This window comes from Dermochelys coriacea, chromosome 2 (genome assembly GCF_009764565.3).
Source record: "Dermochelys coriacea isolate rDerCor1 chromosome 2, rDerCor1.pri.v4, whole genome shotgun sequence".
Lineage (NCBI taxonomy): Eukaryota > Metazoa > Chordata > Testudines > Dermochelyidae > Dermochelys > Dermochelys coriacea.
The window spans coordinates 202,497,860-202,515,752 of record NC_050069.1 but is presented as its reverse complement, the minus strand read 5'-3'; positions in this window follow the sequence as shown (position 1 = coordinate 202,515,752).

The window sequence follows — 17,893 nt, the reverse complement described above, 5'->3', positions numbered from 1 at the left end:
CACCAATTAGAATATGGTAAAGGCTGTAGTTACTGGAATGGGGTCACCGGTGGTTCTGAAGGTGTTGCATTGTACTAATATATATTGTCTCTTGGGGAGGAGAGATCTTGCTCATGCTCAAAGGAATAATTTTTCTGCCAGCCTCACATACTTCACTTACATTCACTTCTTTAGTTCTCATGAAAGCAACACTGAAAAGTCCACCCACAATATGTCATGTCCCTTAGCAGTTCTAAATCAAAATCAAATACATTCTGTTGAGATTCAGTGCTGTGCATTAATTAGAGAGCTTCCCTTGCTTTTTAAAGAGAAAGAGAGTAATTAGATTCCATACAGTTTAATAGGTAATTGGCAAAGGTATTTGGTATGTGTGCATCTACATCTCAGATTCAGAGGACATTCATACTGCACTAATGCATTGGTAGGAAGCAGTGTTAATTATTAGTATGTTAAGATTGCAAACTTTGGCCTTGGAATCAATGTTCATTCTATAATGTTAGAATCAGGATTCCCTGAGAAGTCTTGTAATTGCAAGTTAGATAGTTAATGGAAGCTGTCATCTGGGAGCAAATAAAGGACAGAGATACTGGTTTCTAATTTGAGATACTTTCTTGCAATCGGACCGTATTGTGCCTCAGTTAACCCACCAGAAAACTAAGGCTATGTCTACACTATGAAATTAGGTTGAATTTATAGAAGTCGGTTTTGTAGAAAGCGTTTTTATACAGTCGATTGTGTGTTTCCCCACACAAATGCTCTAAGTGCATTTAGTTGGCATTTAGTTGACAGAGAGCGTCCACAGTACCGAGGCAACTGTCGACTTCCGGAGCCTTGCACTGTGGGTAGCTATCCCACAGTTCCCGCAGTCTCTGCTTTTCAGATTCTCCCATTTGAATTCTGGGTTGAAATCCCTATGCCTGATGGGGCAAAAAAATTGTCGCGGGTGGTTCTGGGTACATATTGTCAGGCACCCCTTCCCTCCCACCCTCCCTCCATGAAAGCAACAGCAGACAATCGTTTCATGCCTTTTTTCCTGGGTTACCCATGCAGATGCCATACCACGGCAAGCATGGAGTCCGCTCAGCTCACCATCACCGTATGTCTCCTGGGTGTTGGCAGACACGGTACTGCATTGCTACACAGCAGCAGCTCATTGTCTTTTGGCAGCAGACAGTGCAGTATGACTGGTAGCCATCATCGCCATACTCCAGGATGCTCTTTTAGCTGACCTCAGTGAGGTCGGTTGGGGTGCCTGGGCAAACATGGGAGTGACTCAGCCAGGTCATTTCCCTTTTAAGTTTCGTCTCATGGCGATTCAGTCCTGCCGGCAGTCCTACTGCACCGTCTTCTAATGAGCAGCCAGGAGACGACGATGGCCAGCAGTCATCCTACACCGTCTTCTGTTGAACACCCAGGAGATGATGATGGCCAGCATTCCTTCCTCCCTCCCTCCCTCCCTCCCTCCATAAAATCAATGGCCTGCTAAACTCAGGGTTTTGAGTTCTATCCTTGAGGGGGCCATTCTGTTTCTCCTTGATGCAAAGCCACTCACTTTGTTGATTTTAATTCCTTGTAAGCCAACCCTGTAAGCCATGTTGTCAGTCGTCCCTCCCTCCATCAGAGCAATGGCAGATAATCGTTTCATGCCTCTTTTCAGTGCAGACGCCATACCACTGGGAACATGGAGCCCACTCAGATCACCGTGGCAATTATAAGCACTATAAACACCGCATGTGTTATCCAGCAGGATACGCAGAACCATAACCTGCAAGAAAAGCGAAATGAGGTGAGGAGGAGGTGACTGCAGTGCGGTGACGAAAGTGATAAGGACATGGACATAGACTTCTCACAAAGTACAGGCCCCTGCAATGTGCACATCATGGTGTCAATTTGGCAGGTTCATGTCTTGGAATGCCGATTCTGGGCCCAGGAAACAAGCACAGACAGGTGGGACCACATAGTGTTGCAGGTCTGGGATGATTCCCAGTGGCTGTGAAACTTTCGCATGCATAAGGGCACTTTCATGGAACTTTGTGACTTGCTTTCCCCTGCTCTGAAGCGCAAGAATACCAAGATGAGAGCAGCCATCACAGTTGAGAAGTGAGTGGCAATAGTCCTGTGGCAGCTTGCAATGCCAGACAGCTACCAGTCAGTTAGGAATCAATTTGGAGTGGGCAAATCTACTGTGGGGGCTGCTGTGATGCAAGTAGCCAACACAATCAAAGATCTGCTGATATCAAGGGTAGTGACTCTGGGAAATGTGCAGGTCATAGTGGATGGCTTTGCTGCAATGGGATTCCCTAACTGTGGTGGGGCGATAGATGGAACCCATATCCCTATCTTGGCACCAGAGCACCAAGGCAGCGAGTACATAAACCGCAAGGGGTACTTTTCAATGGTGCTGCAAGCACTGGTGGATCACAAGGGACGTTTCACCAACATCAACGTGGGATGGCCGGGAAAGGTACATGATGCTTGCATCTTCAGGAACTCTGGTCTGTTTCAAAAGCTGCAGGAAGGGACTTACTTTCCAGACCAGAAAATAACTGTTGGGTTATCCTATAGTTATCCTTGGGGACCCAGCCTACCCCTTAATGCCATGGCTCATGAAGCCATATACAGGCAGCCTTGACACTAGTCAGGAACAGTTCAACTATAGGCTGAGCAAGTGCAGAATGGTGGTAGAATGTGCATTTGGGCGTTTAAAAGCATGCTGGCGCAGTTTACTGACTCGGTTAGACCTCAGTGAAACCAATATTCCCATTGTTATTCCTGCTTGCTGTGCGCTCCACAATATCTGTGAGAGTAAGGGAGAGACGTTTATGGTGGGGTGGGAGGTTGAGGCAAATCGCCTGGCCGCTGATTAAGTGCAGCCAGACACCAGGGCAGTTAGAAGAGCACAGGAGGGTGCGGTGCGCATGAGAGAAGTTTTGAAAACCAGTTTCATGACTGGCCAGGCTACGGTATGAAAGTTCTGTTTGTTCCTCCTTGATGGAAACATCCCTCTCCCCTGTTCCCCGGTTTCACTCTACTTTCCTGTAAGCTAAGCACTCTCCCCTCCTCCCTTTGATCACCGCTTGCAGAGACAATAAAGTCATTGTTGCTTCACATTCATACATTCTTTATTTATTCATCACACAAATAGGGGGATAACTGCCAAGGTAGTCCGGGAGGGGTGGTGGACGAGGGAAGGACAAGACCACATAGCACTTTAAATCTTTAAAACTTATTGAATGCCAGCCTTCTGTTGCTTGGGAAATCCTCAGGGGTGGAGTGGCTGTGTGGCTGGAGCCCCCCCACCGCGTTCTTGGGCGTCTGGGTGAGGAGGCTATGGAACTTGGGGAGGAGGGCGGTTGGTTACACAGGGGCTGTAGTGGTGGTCTGTGCTCCTGCTGCCTTTCCTGCAGCTCAACCATACGCTGGAGCATCTGAGTTTGATCCTCCAGGAGCCTGAGCAGAGACTCCTGCCTTCTTTCAGCAAGCTGATGCCACCTACCATCTTCAGCCCGCCACCTCTCCTCGCAGTCATATTATGTTTTTCTGCACTCTGAGATTGTCTGCCTCCACTTATTGTGCTGTGCTCTGTCAGTGTGGGAGGACAGCATGAGGTCAGAGCACATTTCATCCCAAGTGCATTTTTTTTGCCTTCTAATCTTTGCTAGTCTCTGGGAAGGAGAAACATATGCAGCTGTGGAGGAAAAAAAAAGGGAGAGTGGTAATTAAAAAGACACATTTTATAGAACAATGGCAGGGCTGCCCAGAGGGGGGGCAAGCGGGGCAATTTGCCTGGGGCTCCACAGGGGTCCCCACGAGAGTTTTCAGGGGTCCCCATGAGAGTTTTTGGCAGCACTTCAGTGGCAGGGGGTCCTTCAGTGCCGCCGAACACACCTAGAGTGAAGGATCCGCTGACACTTCTTCCACGCTGGGTCTTCGGAGGCAATTCGGTGGCGGGGGGGGGGGTTGTGACTCTCAGTTGGAAGGGGGAGTTAGCAATAAAACTCAAAAGGAAAACAAAAACATTCTTGACTTAATGAGAGTTGTGTGAATTTAATGTTGGTGAAAAGGGGCAGCTTGCCAAGACAGTCTCCTCTTTGTTCTTCCAGAATGGGAGGTACATGGGCAGCAGCAGGATGATGAGATCTTTCATGCTGTTCTCTCAATGCACTTTAACCCTGACTTGGAAGGGCAATGAATCGTTGTGAGAGGATAGGTTTCAGAGTGGTAGCCATGTTAGTCGGTATCAGCAAAAACAACGAGGAGTACTTGTGGCACCTTAGAGACTAACAAATTTATTTGGGCATAAGCTTTTGTGGGCTACAACCCACTTCATCAGATTGTTAGTCTCTAAGGTGCCACAAGTACTCCTCATTGTTTTTGTGAGAGGATAATTTAGTTTCCCAGTCTGTGGCTTCTGCACTGAGGGAATAGTTCAGTAACAACAGACCAAACCAAATCACAGCAGGGTATAAATTTAGTTTTATTTATGGTAGGATTACGTTTCATGTGGACACTTACCTACTGGATACTGACTGAAATCATCTCACTGATTTCAGTATTATCCTTACTACTAACCTGGGCTGGATTTGAACCAGAGACTTAGAAATAAAAGGCCCAGGAACCCAATATGAATCTTCTGCACCATCCCTAACCAAAAACTTTTCATTTTGAAATATCCAAATGCTTCAAAGGACTCATTTTATGGCAATTGACCTCTAGATAAGTCATTAAATTTAAGGGCCTGATTCTCATCTCATTTGACATCTCCTCCTCCCCCCCCCATATAATTCCATTGGCTTTAATGGAATTTCTTCTGAATTACACTGGAAATGGAAAAACAGGAGTTAAAATGTGTACTCTTCAGGCCAGCTCCTCAGCTGGTATGAATTCGTGTTGCTTCAATGACTTTAATGATTTCATGGGAGCTATGCTATTTTAACCTACTGGGATCTGGCCTCCTGTCCTGGATACTATCATTTTTATTGTTTTTAATACTTTTGTTTGGCTTTTAAAGTTTTTTTTAAAGAGGTTCTCTGTTAAAGTAAAACTTCTGCTGGATTGGAGGTGTGCAACAGCATGACTTTCTAAACACCATATATTTCCACTGAGCTACACAGGAAGCTTTAGAGTTCAAAAGAAACTGGAGTTAAATTTTATTTTTATCCCTGAATAGTTTGAAACATCTGTATGGTTTATGGCTATTTTAGAATTGTATCTGGTAAGGCAACATGATACTCCTGGATTAGACAGTTCTGGGCTCAGTTCCCCTAGCAGATGCTTTGGGCTTATATCCAGAGCTAACACATGTCCCATGGTCACCCGACACAGGCCCGCATTTCACAGGTCAAGGTTGTGATTTGCTAGCTGAGAGTGGAGACTAGCAGCTTTAAATGGTTTTAACTGCTTCAGTCTTTCTTAATCTTATTTTCCCTACCCCATTGTATCAACTGAAAATCCTTCATTTTGCTCTGATGAAGTGAGCTGTAGCTCACGAAAGCTTATGCTCTAATAAATTTGTTAGTCTCTAAGGTGCCACAAGGACTCCTTTTCTTTTTGCGAATACAGACTAACACGGCTGCTACTCTGAAACCTTTCATTTGATGTGTATCTGACACAACCGCTGTGGTTTGTTTAGCACGGTGGCTCCCAACCTATGCAGACTACTGTACCCCTTTGAGGAGTCTCATTTGTCTTGCATACCCCCAAGTTTCACCTCACTTAAAAACAACTTGCTTACAAAATCAGACATAAAAAGACAAAAGTGTCACAGCCACAGTTTACTGAAAAATTGCTCATTTTCACCATATAATTATAAAACAAATCAATTGGAATATAAATAGTGTACCTACATTTCAGTCTATAGTATATAGAGCAGTATAAACAAGTCATTGTATGAAATTTTAGTTTGTATTGACTTTGCATGTGCTTTTTATGTAGCCTGTTGTAAAACTAGGTAAATATCTAGATGAGGAAGACCACTGCATACCCTCAGGGGTACATGTACCCCTGGTTGAGAACCACTGGTTTAGCAGACTTTAAAGTAAGGATGAGTTTAGAAGAACAATGCCATGGTAACAAACGGTTAAACTATTTATTACAGATCTCTATTTCTGTAAAAGAAATGTTGCTAGTGCCTTTTAAACTGTGTCTTCTGTGGAGAAGGATCTCATTCCCTTGTCCTGGAAGTGTGATAATGTTTCAAATTCACTCTGCAACATTTTACATCAAGCTCAGTTACTTTTCAGTTGAAAGGTTATCAGGGAATATTGAACAGGATGCTGAAATGTGTGTCAACAAAATTTCAAACAGACATTCCTTTAGCTTATTTTTCAAAGTATTTCGAAGTGTCCTTGGACCACTTTCTTGGTTTTTGTTCATTTTAGTATAACTTTAATTTTGTTCATTTTAGTATAATGACATGCCAAAATTAGCTAGTTGTCCTGATGTTTTAAAAGTTATCGACATAATATATCTTCAATATATGGTATAATATAGGTAATCACATCTGGAGTGGTAATATTCATATTATATATGCCATTTTGTCTTGCTTCTTTAACTGCCTCATTTGCATTCTGCCTACTAAACCATCTTTGCCAGAAATGCTAACATTCCAAATCTCTGCACAACTTTCAAATAGTCACCATCATAATAAATCACTATTAAAACATCTGACCACATAAATGTTTTCTTCTTTCTCCCAAAAGTGGAATTTCTATTTAATTCAGATTTTTCTGCAGTACCCTTCACCATGATAGCAGAATGTTTAATTTCTCCCCCAAGGCCCAGGATTAGAAATATTCACTCCTGGACCAGTGACAGGTATAAGATTTACCTTCTTGTAAACTATCAGGGCTAGAATTTGGACATTTATACCATTAGAAAGCCATGACTCACTACTTCCCAACAGTGTAAGGCTTTGGTTTCAACCCCTTGTAGGCTGGAAATATTGAATCTTAACATTGCTATATTTTTGTGTATTAAAAATCTATTTTAAGTGACTTTTAGAATTTTCTAAAGATATTAGTTACATTTTTCTCCCCCTCAGAAATCTGTATGGTTGGAACTCACTGCAAAAATAGTGCCCAGGTTTACCACAGAGCACTTAAACAATAGTTCATAGTCCCTTTGTAAGTGATGCTTTTTATGCAGAATGGTATCTATATTCACCCTCCTACATAATTCACTCGTAGGTTTTCCATTCCTGGATAAGGTCACATGACTGTGAAATCTTTATACCATCCCATTGTGCGTGTGTGTGTGTGTGTGTGTGTATACACACATCACATGATGGTGTTTGAAGGTATAAAGCTTTTTTTTGGCTGGGTTTGGGTTAGCTGCATTACTCACATACCAAGCATGGCAAATGGAAAATTTGAGTTCAGTATGGAGAATGTTTCAGAAAATTATGAGTATGTGTAAACAGAGTTTTAATTAGAGATAAACCAGAACTTCTGCTCTAAACTGTCTCTCACACACACTCAAAAAGAAAAGGAGTACTTGTGGCACCTTAGAGACTTTTTGCGAATACAGGTTAACACGGCTGCTACTCTGAAACCTCACACACACTCAGTAACTTTGGATTCAGATCCGAACTTTTAAGCTTGGACCCAGCTCTAGTTTTAGTGGAAATCCTTTTGTAACAAGCCAGAAGATGGAATTATTTGGTTTGGGTGACTATCTGTTTTCATAATAGTAAAGATCATGGTGAATAATTAAATTTAGTCTCTGAAAAAAGTCTTTTTGAGGGCGTGGAGTAGGGGGAGAGCAATGTTTCTGCATGCCACAGTCATGTTGTCTGGAGCAGCTCACATCTATGAGTGCCTACCTCAGGGCAGACTGTCAAAAACAGGGCAGACACAACAAACTAGTTGTATGTTCTATAATTAGATTTTACCAACCCAGAAACAAATGTGAACTCCTGGATCACTATCAGTCTACAAAAAGAAAAGGAGTACTTGTGGCACCTTAGAGACTAACAAATTTATTTGAGCATAAGCTTTCGTGAGCTACAGCTCACTTCATCAGATGCTGTAGCTCATGAAAGCTTATGCTCAAATAAATTTGTTAGTTGCTAAGGTGCCACAAGTACTCCTTTTCTTTTTGCGAATACAGACTAACATGACTGCTACTCTGAAACCTATCAGTCTACAATCTCAGACAGTTCCTTTAGGCTCTCCAGTCTATCTTGCCACCCAGTCAAGCTGGACTTAGTGAAGATAAATGGTTACTTACACCAAAAATCACAAAATAAACAAGTTTCTTCCAGTCCCAAGAGACTAGTCACTTACCCCAGATCAGTTGGTACCCTAGATCTTACACCAAAGACACCGCCTGCAGCCAATCATGTATAAATCATCTAAATGTTTATTAACTGGGAAAAAGAAATTAGAGTTATTTACAGGTGAAAGCAAGCAACATATACACACAAATGAGTTGCAATCTAAATCCTAAGAGTGATAGAGTTGTAGTGATCTGTCAATTTAAAATATCTTTCAGGGCAAACCAGGGATAACCCTGGGGGATCTCACACTTCAGTGTAGAGTCTCTGGCCCTGTGAGAGTTCAAACAGCAAAGAGATGAAAAAATTCTCTTGTGACCTTGTTTTACATTTACATTTAGTCTTCCAGTACATGAAATGAGCTCCCTTGCAAGTAGCATTTCCAAGGTGTGATAGGGCCATTCACTAATCCTTTGTGTCCTGATGTTCCTTAATGGCCCATTTATTTTTTATGGCCCATCTTGACAGGCCTCCTGAATAGGCAGGAGGGATGATTCCCATGCTGGGTTCACAAGTGCAAAGCAAGCATTTTCAAAGTTATAAAGCAAAATGTACATATTTTCTTATAGCATGGAATACAGATATTACAAGTGAGATTAATGCATGAAGTGAGCATTTCTGAGTCTAAACACTAAATACATTCTTATAAGACTAATACCTATTTTGAACCCAATGAACAAACAGGTGAGCTGGTTTGGTTTCCAGCTATGAGTTTGTCAGTTCTTAGCTAACACCTATGGATTGGATAGAGCTGGCACTTGGTTTGCCAGCGTTACAAACAGTCCAAGGAGATATAGAACACTGTCTGGTTTTGCTTTGCAGCTTCTCTGTTATAGCAAAGCAAATGTGTATTGCTTATACAATGGACATATTAGTGTTTTCTCCTTCAGAAAACTATTTTATTTATTAATATCATGGAGTTATAAGTGACATATTTGAATCTCTGGGCTAGGCAGTTACCAGGCTGGCTTAAGTGAATATTTGCTTTTCCCTCTCTACTTTTTGTTTATATAGTACCCAAAGGAAACAAGGTAGAGTCAACACTTCTCTTCTTGAGTTCTGTATGCAGAAGCCAGGTGGGTGGCTGGTATATATGTTTACCTCTCTATTCAAAAGGAAATGGAGGAACTACAAGGGTATTTCGTTCACTAGCTGTTCACTAACTGGGATGAATTATACTAGAGCAGTGTTTCAGAGTAGCAGCCGTGTTAGTCTGTATCTGCAAAAAGAAAAGGAGTACTTGTGGCACCTTAGAGACTAACACATTTATTTGAGCATAAGCTTTCGTGAGCTACAGCTCATTTCATTGGATGCATCACGAAAGCTTATGCTCAAATAAATTTATTAGTCTCTAAGGTGCCACAAGAACTCCTTTTCTTTTTACTAGAGCAGTGTGCGTGTCCAATGTATTTCTAAACAATAAGTATCCCAGAAAGTTACTGTATGCTACCTGTTGGGACACCAGACCAAATACATTACCAGCTAGTTTCTACAGGAAGTACAAAATAAAGAGAGCTTATTATATTAGTGAACAAGGGCCAGTCCACAGTCTGGCCTTCAGTTAATATTTGGCCATTAATGGAGATTCTGAAGTGGGAGAACAGCTTTGAACTTCTGTGTTACAGATAAGCTTCAAAAGGAAAGAGAAAACCCAAACGAAAAAAGGGAAGTGGGGGATATGTTCAATAGTGACTAAAGTAAGATGTGTAGTCTTTTTTGGAGTCCCATGTACAAATTCAGATGTTCAGATACCACAGTAACAATCACAATATAATAACCTGAATAGAACAGACCACAAGTCCTATATTTTGTTGAAGATCTGAGAAGATCTTCTTCTCTTGCAGCGTTCTCCAAAAAAGACAAGCATCTGTACCTTTCAGCCATTTGTTCACATAAAGAATACAAGCTTTCTACTAGGGCTGTCAATTAATCACAGTTAATCATGCGATTAACAAAAAAAAAAAATTAATCGCACTGTTAAACAATAGAATACCAATTGAAATTTATTAAATATTTTTGAATGTTTTTCTACATTTTCAAATATATTGATTTCTATTACAATACAGAATACAAAGTGTACAGTGCTTACTTTATATTATTATTTTTATTACAAATATTTGCACTGTAAAAATGATAAACAAAATAAATAATTTTCAATTCACCTCATACAAGTACTGTAGTGCAATCTCTTTATCTTGAGAGTGTAACTTACAAATGTAGATTTTCTTTTGTTACATAACTGCTCTCAAAACCAAAACAATGTAAAATTTCAGAGGCTACAAATCCACTCAGTCTTGCTTCTTGTTCAGCCAATTGCTAAGACAAACAAGTTTGTTTACATTTATGGGAGATACTGCTACCTGCTTCTTATTTATTATGTCACCTGAAAGTGAGAACAGGCAGTCATATGGCACCTTTGTAGCTGGTGTTGGAAATAAGGTATTTATGTGCCAGATATGATAAACATTCATATGGCCCTTCACGCTTCAGCACTGTTCCAGAGATCATGCTTCCACGCTGATGATTCTCATTAAAAAAATGTGTTAATTAAATTTGTAACTGAACTCCTTGCGGGAGAATTGTATGTCTCCTGTTCTGTTTTACCCACATTCTGCCATCTATGTAATGTTATAACAGTCTTGAATGATGACCCAGCACATGTTCATTTTAACAACACTTTCACTGCAGATTTGACAAAATGCAAAGAAGGTACCAATGTGAGATTTCTAAGGATAGATACAGCACTCAACCCAAGGTTTAAGAATCTGAAGTGCCTTCCAAAATCTGAGAGGGATGAGCTGTAGAGAATGCTTTCAGATTTCTTAAAAGAGCAACACTCCAATGTGGAAACTACAGAACCCGAACCACAAAAAAAGAAAATCAACCTTCTGCTGGTGGCATCTGACTCAGATGATGAAAATGAACATTCATCGGTCTGCTCGGCTTTGGATCATTATTGAGCAGAACCTGTTTTCAGCGTGGATGCATGTCTTCTGGAATGGTGGTTGAAGCATGAAGGGACATATGAATCTTTAGCCCATCTGGCATGTAAATATCTTGCAATGCTGGCCATGCGAACACCTGTTCTCACTTTTAGGTGACATTGTAAACAAGACGTGAGCAGCATTATCTCCTGCAAATTGTAACCAAACTCGTTTGTCTGAGCTATTGGCTGAAGTAGAACTGAGTGGACATGTAGATTCTAAAGTTTTACATTGTTTTATTTTTGAATGCAGGTTTTTTTGTACATAATTCGATATTTATAAGTTCAACTTTCATGATAAAGAGATTGCACTACAGTACTTATATTAGGTGAAGTGAAATATACTATTTCTTTTGTTTTTTTACAGTGCAAATATTTGAAATAAAAATAAAGTGAGTACTGTACACTTTGTATTCTGTGTTGTAATTGGAATTAATATATTTGAAAATGTAGAAAACATCCAAAAATATTTAAATAAATGGTATTCTATTATTGTTTAACAGTGCAATCAATTTCAATTAATTTGTTTAATTGCTTGACAGCCTTACTTCCTATGTATCAGTTTGTCTAAGAGCTCATATTGCCTCATCACTGTAGTACCTGAATGCCGGTGCCTTCCAGGGAAAATCCTAGCAATGGAGGTTGTTTTGTGTTTAATTAGAGAGAGTCCCAATAATCATTGGGTAAAGTCTCTGAGGCTGATAAATATTTAGAATTTATAAAGTGTGTTCAAGAAGTTTTACAAACTTCATAGGACTGGATGGGACCTCAAGAGGTCATCTAGTCCAGTCCCCTGCACTCGTGGCAGGACAAATCATCTAGACCATTTCTGACAGGTGTTTGGCTAACTTGCTCTTAAAAGTCTCCAATGATGGAGATTCCACAACATCCCTAGGCAATTTATTCCAGTGCTTAATCTTCCTGACAGGAAGTATTTCCTAATGTCCAACCTAAACCTCCCTTGCTGCAATTTAAGCCCATTGCTCCTTGTCCTATCCTCAGACATTAAGAAAAACAACTTTTCTTCCTGCTACGTGTAACAACCCTTTACATACTTGAAAACTGTTATTATGTCCCCTCTCAGTCTTCTCTTTTCCAGACTAAACAAACCCAGTTTTTTCAATCTTTCCTCATAGGTCATGTTTTCTAGATCTTTAATCATTTTTGTACTCTGGATAGTATTACATCCATATTGCTAGACGGTATCATTTTTGACCCCGTCAGTATTCTCTTGAGCTGCTCACCTTGTTGAGATGCTCCATGCCAGCCAGTAATAGTCTAAAAAGAAAAGCTCAAAGTCTAAATTGGACCAACCAAAGCGTTGTGGGAATGGGCAGATGGTCTTGAAACCAAGATCCAAGACCTCATGTGGTCTTATGCAGTGTGAAAGGCTGAACAGTAGATATGAGGACGAAGGAACTGGCTACACCAATGCAAGTTTTTTAAACAACATATATTATGTTCTACCTGCATCCCTGTGCAATTGAAACTTCTGATGCCTTTAATGGGAACTCTGGGTGTGCAAGACGTGCAGATTTTGGGTGTCAAATGGAGTTGCTTGATGCATTGCAGCTAGGCTACCCAGGGCCAGAGTACCATTCCTGGCACACACAAACCTAAGAAAACATGCTGGGCCTCATTTAGTTCTGCCTGTAACAAACCTAGCAACACTATCTAGACAGTTTTCAAACCCAGATCTCATCTCCTATCATTTAAAAAACCATTGTTGTCTCTTTATAGCTGCAGAGGTCTTGCAGGGAATAGGTACATTATATCACTTTGCACAGTAATGGAGGAAAGAAAAGAGAATTATCTATAATTTGTTTCTCCATCCAGACAAGTCAAGCTAAGTTATGATGAGAGTGGTGCAGCAGTCATGATCACCTACCGTTTTATAGCTGATGTGATTGTTTTTATGAAGCCTATAACATTTTTAACAGTGCTGTTGTGCTGATCAAAGTTCTTGTCTCAGCAGAACAATATTACTACAGTCAAGTCAATTCAGAATGCAAGAAAGGCTTGCTAGTGACACAATGTGAGAGGAAATCTTAGAGAGGATTCTGTCCCCTCTCCCAGACAGAGAGTGAAGGAGAGAGAGAGAGAAAGAACAGGGAACACCGAGTTGGTCAGACCCTTCTATGAATTATTCATAAACTTTTCTTTGGCAAGGTGAAGGTCAAGGACAAGTCGATGGCACTTTAGGTAGATAGCAGCTTAACATTTAGGGTGACTTTTTTTCTGCTGTTCTAACTAGTGTTTAGGTGAAGGGCATAAGTATGACTGAAAATAAGGATTGGAGGAGATAGAGAGAGACATTTTTGTTCAGCTTGAGTTCCTAAAAAAAACCCCTCTAACTAGAATTTACACAGGAGACTGATAAAGATCTGGCAAAAACCCCACACAGAAGGAAAAGTGAGGTGGATGGGTGTAGAAAAGGTAATAACATCAGAGTCTTTGCCAGGCCTTTAGTGCTTAATTCTTCTGCCTGCATACTAATGGTCCTTGTATAATTGCTTATCAAATTGTCTATGTTTCTTCACTGGTAGTAGGTATAAAATGATTGTAAACACCTGAACAACTTTTTTCTGTCTTCTGGTAGGGCCTGGTAGCTTGCAACAGTCTTCTCCCCCTCCTGATGGTTTCCTGGGGCACTCCACCCTTTTGCAATCTTTGGAGGAGAGCAGGATGAGAGGAGGGAGGAGTGGCAAGCTCAACCTATTCCTCCATTCAGATATTCCCCATGGGAGTAGGCTCCCATGCATTTCCATGTGGCAACTGAATTAATGGACTCTAAATAAAGAAGGTCAACAGACCCACCAAGTCAACATCCTGGGTCTCTCCTGTCTTGCACCTTGTTCAACCGTTTATGCTTTATGCAAAGAGGGTATAAAATGGTACCAATGCAGGACTCTCCACTCACTTTCACCAATGGTAGCACTTTATACACACTTTGCAGAGGTGTAAAGGACTAGAGAGGGGGCAAGAAATGGAGGATCAGATGCCGGGGCTGATTCCCCTTGCACTTCCAATGGTGTAGTTCAGGAGTATCTCCACTGAAGTTGTGAATGTTATACTGGGGTAAAGGGGAGAGAAGAATCCAAGCGTTCAGCCTGTTACCCCTCAATAGTACCATTGTATAGCCCCTTTCGCTTCAGTCTATAACAACACCTGCTCCTCAGTATTATCTGTGTCTGCTTGTGATCATGATCCAGTACCATCAGCAGAATAATCAGCATCTATGTTGAACAGTGTGTCAATGTCTGACCCCTTCCCTGGTGCCTTGAATTGTATTATCGAAAATTCATTTGAATTTTTAATGCAGAAGTGCTATCATCTGTAGGTAGAATTGCCTGTCTGGGAGGTGGACAGTGATGTAGAAGCTATATTGCCCTTGTCTAACTCCACTGAATCTGGTTATTACCCTTTGTAAAAGTTACCACTTTCTCCAAAATACATTCTGGATTTAGTGTCTGCTGCTGCTTCTGCTGACTCTGTTTTTGTTTGTTTGTTTTGTTTTGTTTTTCTGGGAGTTGTTTTAGTAGATATTTGCATAGATAAAGAACTCTGACCTGCAAAATAATAATGTGAGACAAGGTAGGCGACATAATATCTCTTATTGGACCAACTTCTGTTGGTGGAAGAGACGAGCTTTTGAGACCTCACTCACCTTGTCTTGCTCATATCCTGGGACCAACACAGCTACAACAACACTGCAAAGAGTGGTATAATATTTTAAACATAGAGATAGAAGGATACTTGGAGGATGAAAGGTGCTATATAAAATGTCTGTCTCTGCTATATAAAATGTCTTTCCATTCTGTTTGGCATTGTTTGTTTTTGAACTTGCGGCATTATAATTGCATATGGGATTTAAAAGTTTACTGAAGGTCTACTGTACATTGTAGAACTGGATAGATACTTCTCTACCAATATCCAGTCATGTACCAGGTGCCACCAACATACTGTATAACAGGAGGTAACTGAAAATAGATGAAACCTGGATGACATGGGAAGATAGAGATCCTTACTACTACTTAAAGAGGTGCACAATTAATATAATGTCTACAGCTCTCACTAAAAGGTAAATATCAGGTCAAGTCTGAAGACTGAATGTAAGTTTTTATAATATATTCCATTTTATATTATATTCCTTTCCAAATGATTTTGATAAAGACAGACCATGTTTTAAGGTATAATCAGTGCATTTCTTGGTTTGTGCGCTTTGGTTTTGCAACGTCCATGTTGCATTACTTACATGCTTGGGTTTTGGAATATACTAAAGATGTATTTATTATAGACTCTGGACATGTCTGTATACGGATATAAATATTGCACAAACATTGGGTACACCATAGAGTGAATATGTTATCAATATTACAGAACTGATCCTCATGCTGTCATTTCTGCCAGTTCATGTGGGTGCCCATTGCTATGGATTTAACATACTAAGGTCTGATGAACCTATGAAATGCTGAGCATCTGCTGCTCCTGCTGATTTAATTGGCAATCAGGAACTTGCATAATCTGGCCCCTATGTATTTGCAGTGTCGGTGGTTGCAAGGTTTTTACTGTATGGCCTTAAAAATACTACTGTTGTCTTTGTCAAAATATGTTGCTTCATATGAGAGATGAAACAAAGAAATGATGCTGCTGTAGATTAAAAAAAGCACAAAGAGTAAAGAGAAAGCTGTGCCCAAGCCATGGGCTGCACTGTAGATGTTTTGTAAGCAGGCTCTGGGGTCTACAGGTTAGCAAAAAGAAACTTCCCTGGGAGCTGGAGGTGAACAAGGATTCTGACTTCTCATTTGGGCTAATCCACTGGCTCACCACATAACCTTAGGTGGCTGGTTAAAGCTCCTTGGTCTCTCAAAAAGAAAAGGAGTACTTGTGGCACCTTAGAGACTAACAAATTTATTTGAGCATAAGCTTTCGTGAGCTACAGCTCACTTCATCGGATGCATTCAGTGGAAAATACAGTGGGGAGATGATTTATATACACAGAGAACATGAAACAATAGGTGTTATCATACACACTATAAGGAGAGTGATCACTTAAGATGAGCTATTATCAGCAGGACGGGGGGCAGGGAGGAAGAAAACCTTTTGTGGTGATAATCAAGGTGGGCCATTTCCAGCAGTTGACAAGAATGTCTGAGGAACAGCGGGGGGAATAACATGGGGAAATAGTTTTACTTTGTGTAATGACCCATCCACTCCCAGTCTCTATTCAAGCCTAAGTTAATTGTATCCAGTTTGCAAATTAATTCCAATTCAGCAGTCTCTCGTTGGAGTCTGTTTTTGAAGTTTTTTTTGTTGAAGAATAGCCACTCTTAGGTCTGTAATCGAGTGACCAGAGAGATTGAAGTGTTCTCCGACTAGTTTTTGAATGTTATAATTTTTGACGTCTGATTTGTGTCCATTTATTCTTTTACGTAGAGACTGTCCAGTTTGACCAATGTACCTGGCAGAGGGACATTGCTGGCACATGATGGCATATATCACCCCCCTCTGTTCCTCAGACATTCTTGTCAACTGCTGGAAATGGCCCACCTTGATTATCACTACAAAAGGTTTTCTTCCTCCCCCGGCCCTGCTGGTAATAGCTCATCTTAAGTGATCACTCTCCTTACAGTGTGTATGATAACACCCATTGTTTCATGTTCTCTGTGTGTATATAAATCATCTCCCCACTGCATTTTTCACTGAATGCATCCGATGAAGTGAGCTGTAGCTCACGAAAGCTTATGCTCAAATAAATTTGTTAGTCTCTAAGGTGCCACAAGTACTCCTTTTCTTTTTGCGAATACAAACTAACACGGCTTCTACTCTGGAACCTTGTTCTTTCAGTTCATCTGTAAAATTGGATGAAAAGCAAGACATCACTAAATACCAGATGCTGCATCTGAACTGAATTTTCCTAGATAAGAAAAATACAAACAAAATATGCTTTTTATAAAAGCCCAGTATGCTAATATCAGAACACCACAACACAAGCGGAAACGTGAGTTTAAGGGCAATCATCTTTCGCTGTGTTTAATGTATCTCAGTTATAAACAGTTTTGTGGTGATCTCCTTGAAAATGTAGTGTGTGGTACCCCTTAAAATGTCATATTTCTCCTTTGTGCTGGGGAGTTTGTTCACTGGAGAAATTAAGCTAGGCAGAGAAAGACAGTGATTCAACAGGACTCTTAAACACTTTGTACATTGGTTTCTTTACTTAATGTTTATAAAATGAATTGTGGTCCTTGGATGAAAGGATGGTACAGCAGTGTAAATATTACATATATTCTTCTGTTTTGATTAACACATTTAACAAAGGCAAAACAGGATTTAAAGATTCTGTTGACATAATTATAATGAAAGAGCATAGAGAGCCTGCCAAAATGGAGAGGAAAACTCAGAAGGACTCATATGGGAGAACAAAGGCTTTAAATGTGGTACTATTCCACACTTCTACCAAGTGCATTGCCAACAGGATACATTTGTACACCACATGAGCACTTACAAATGCGCATAGAGGATTTGGAGTGTATGTAGTGATAGCATTATATCCATAAACATTCATTTCAAGATGCATTTGTGCATCTGGTATAGGCTGGCTAATTGTTTTTAGGATAGTTAGACAGTTTTTTTTT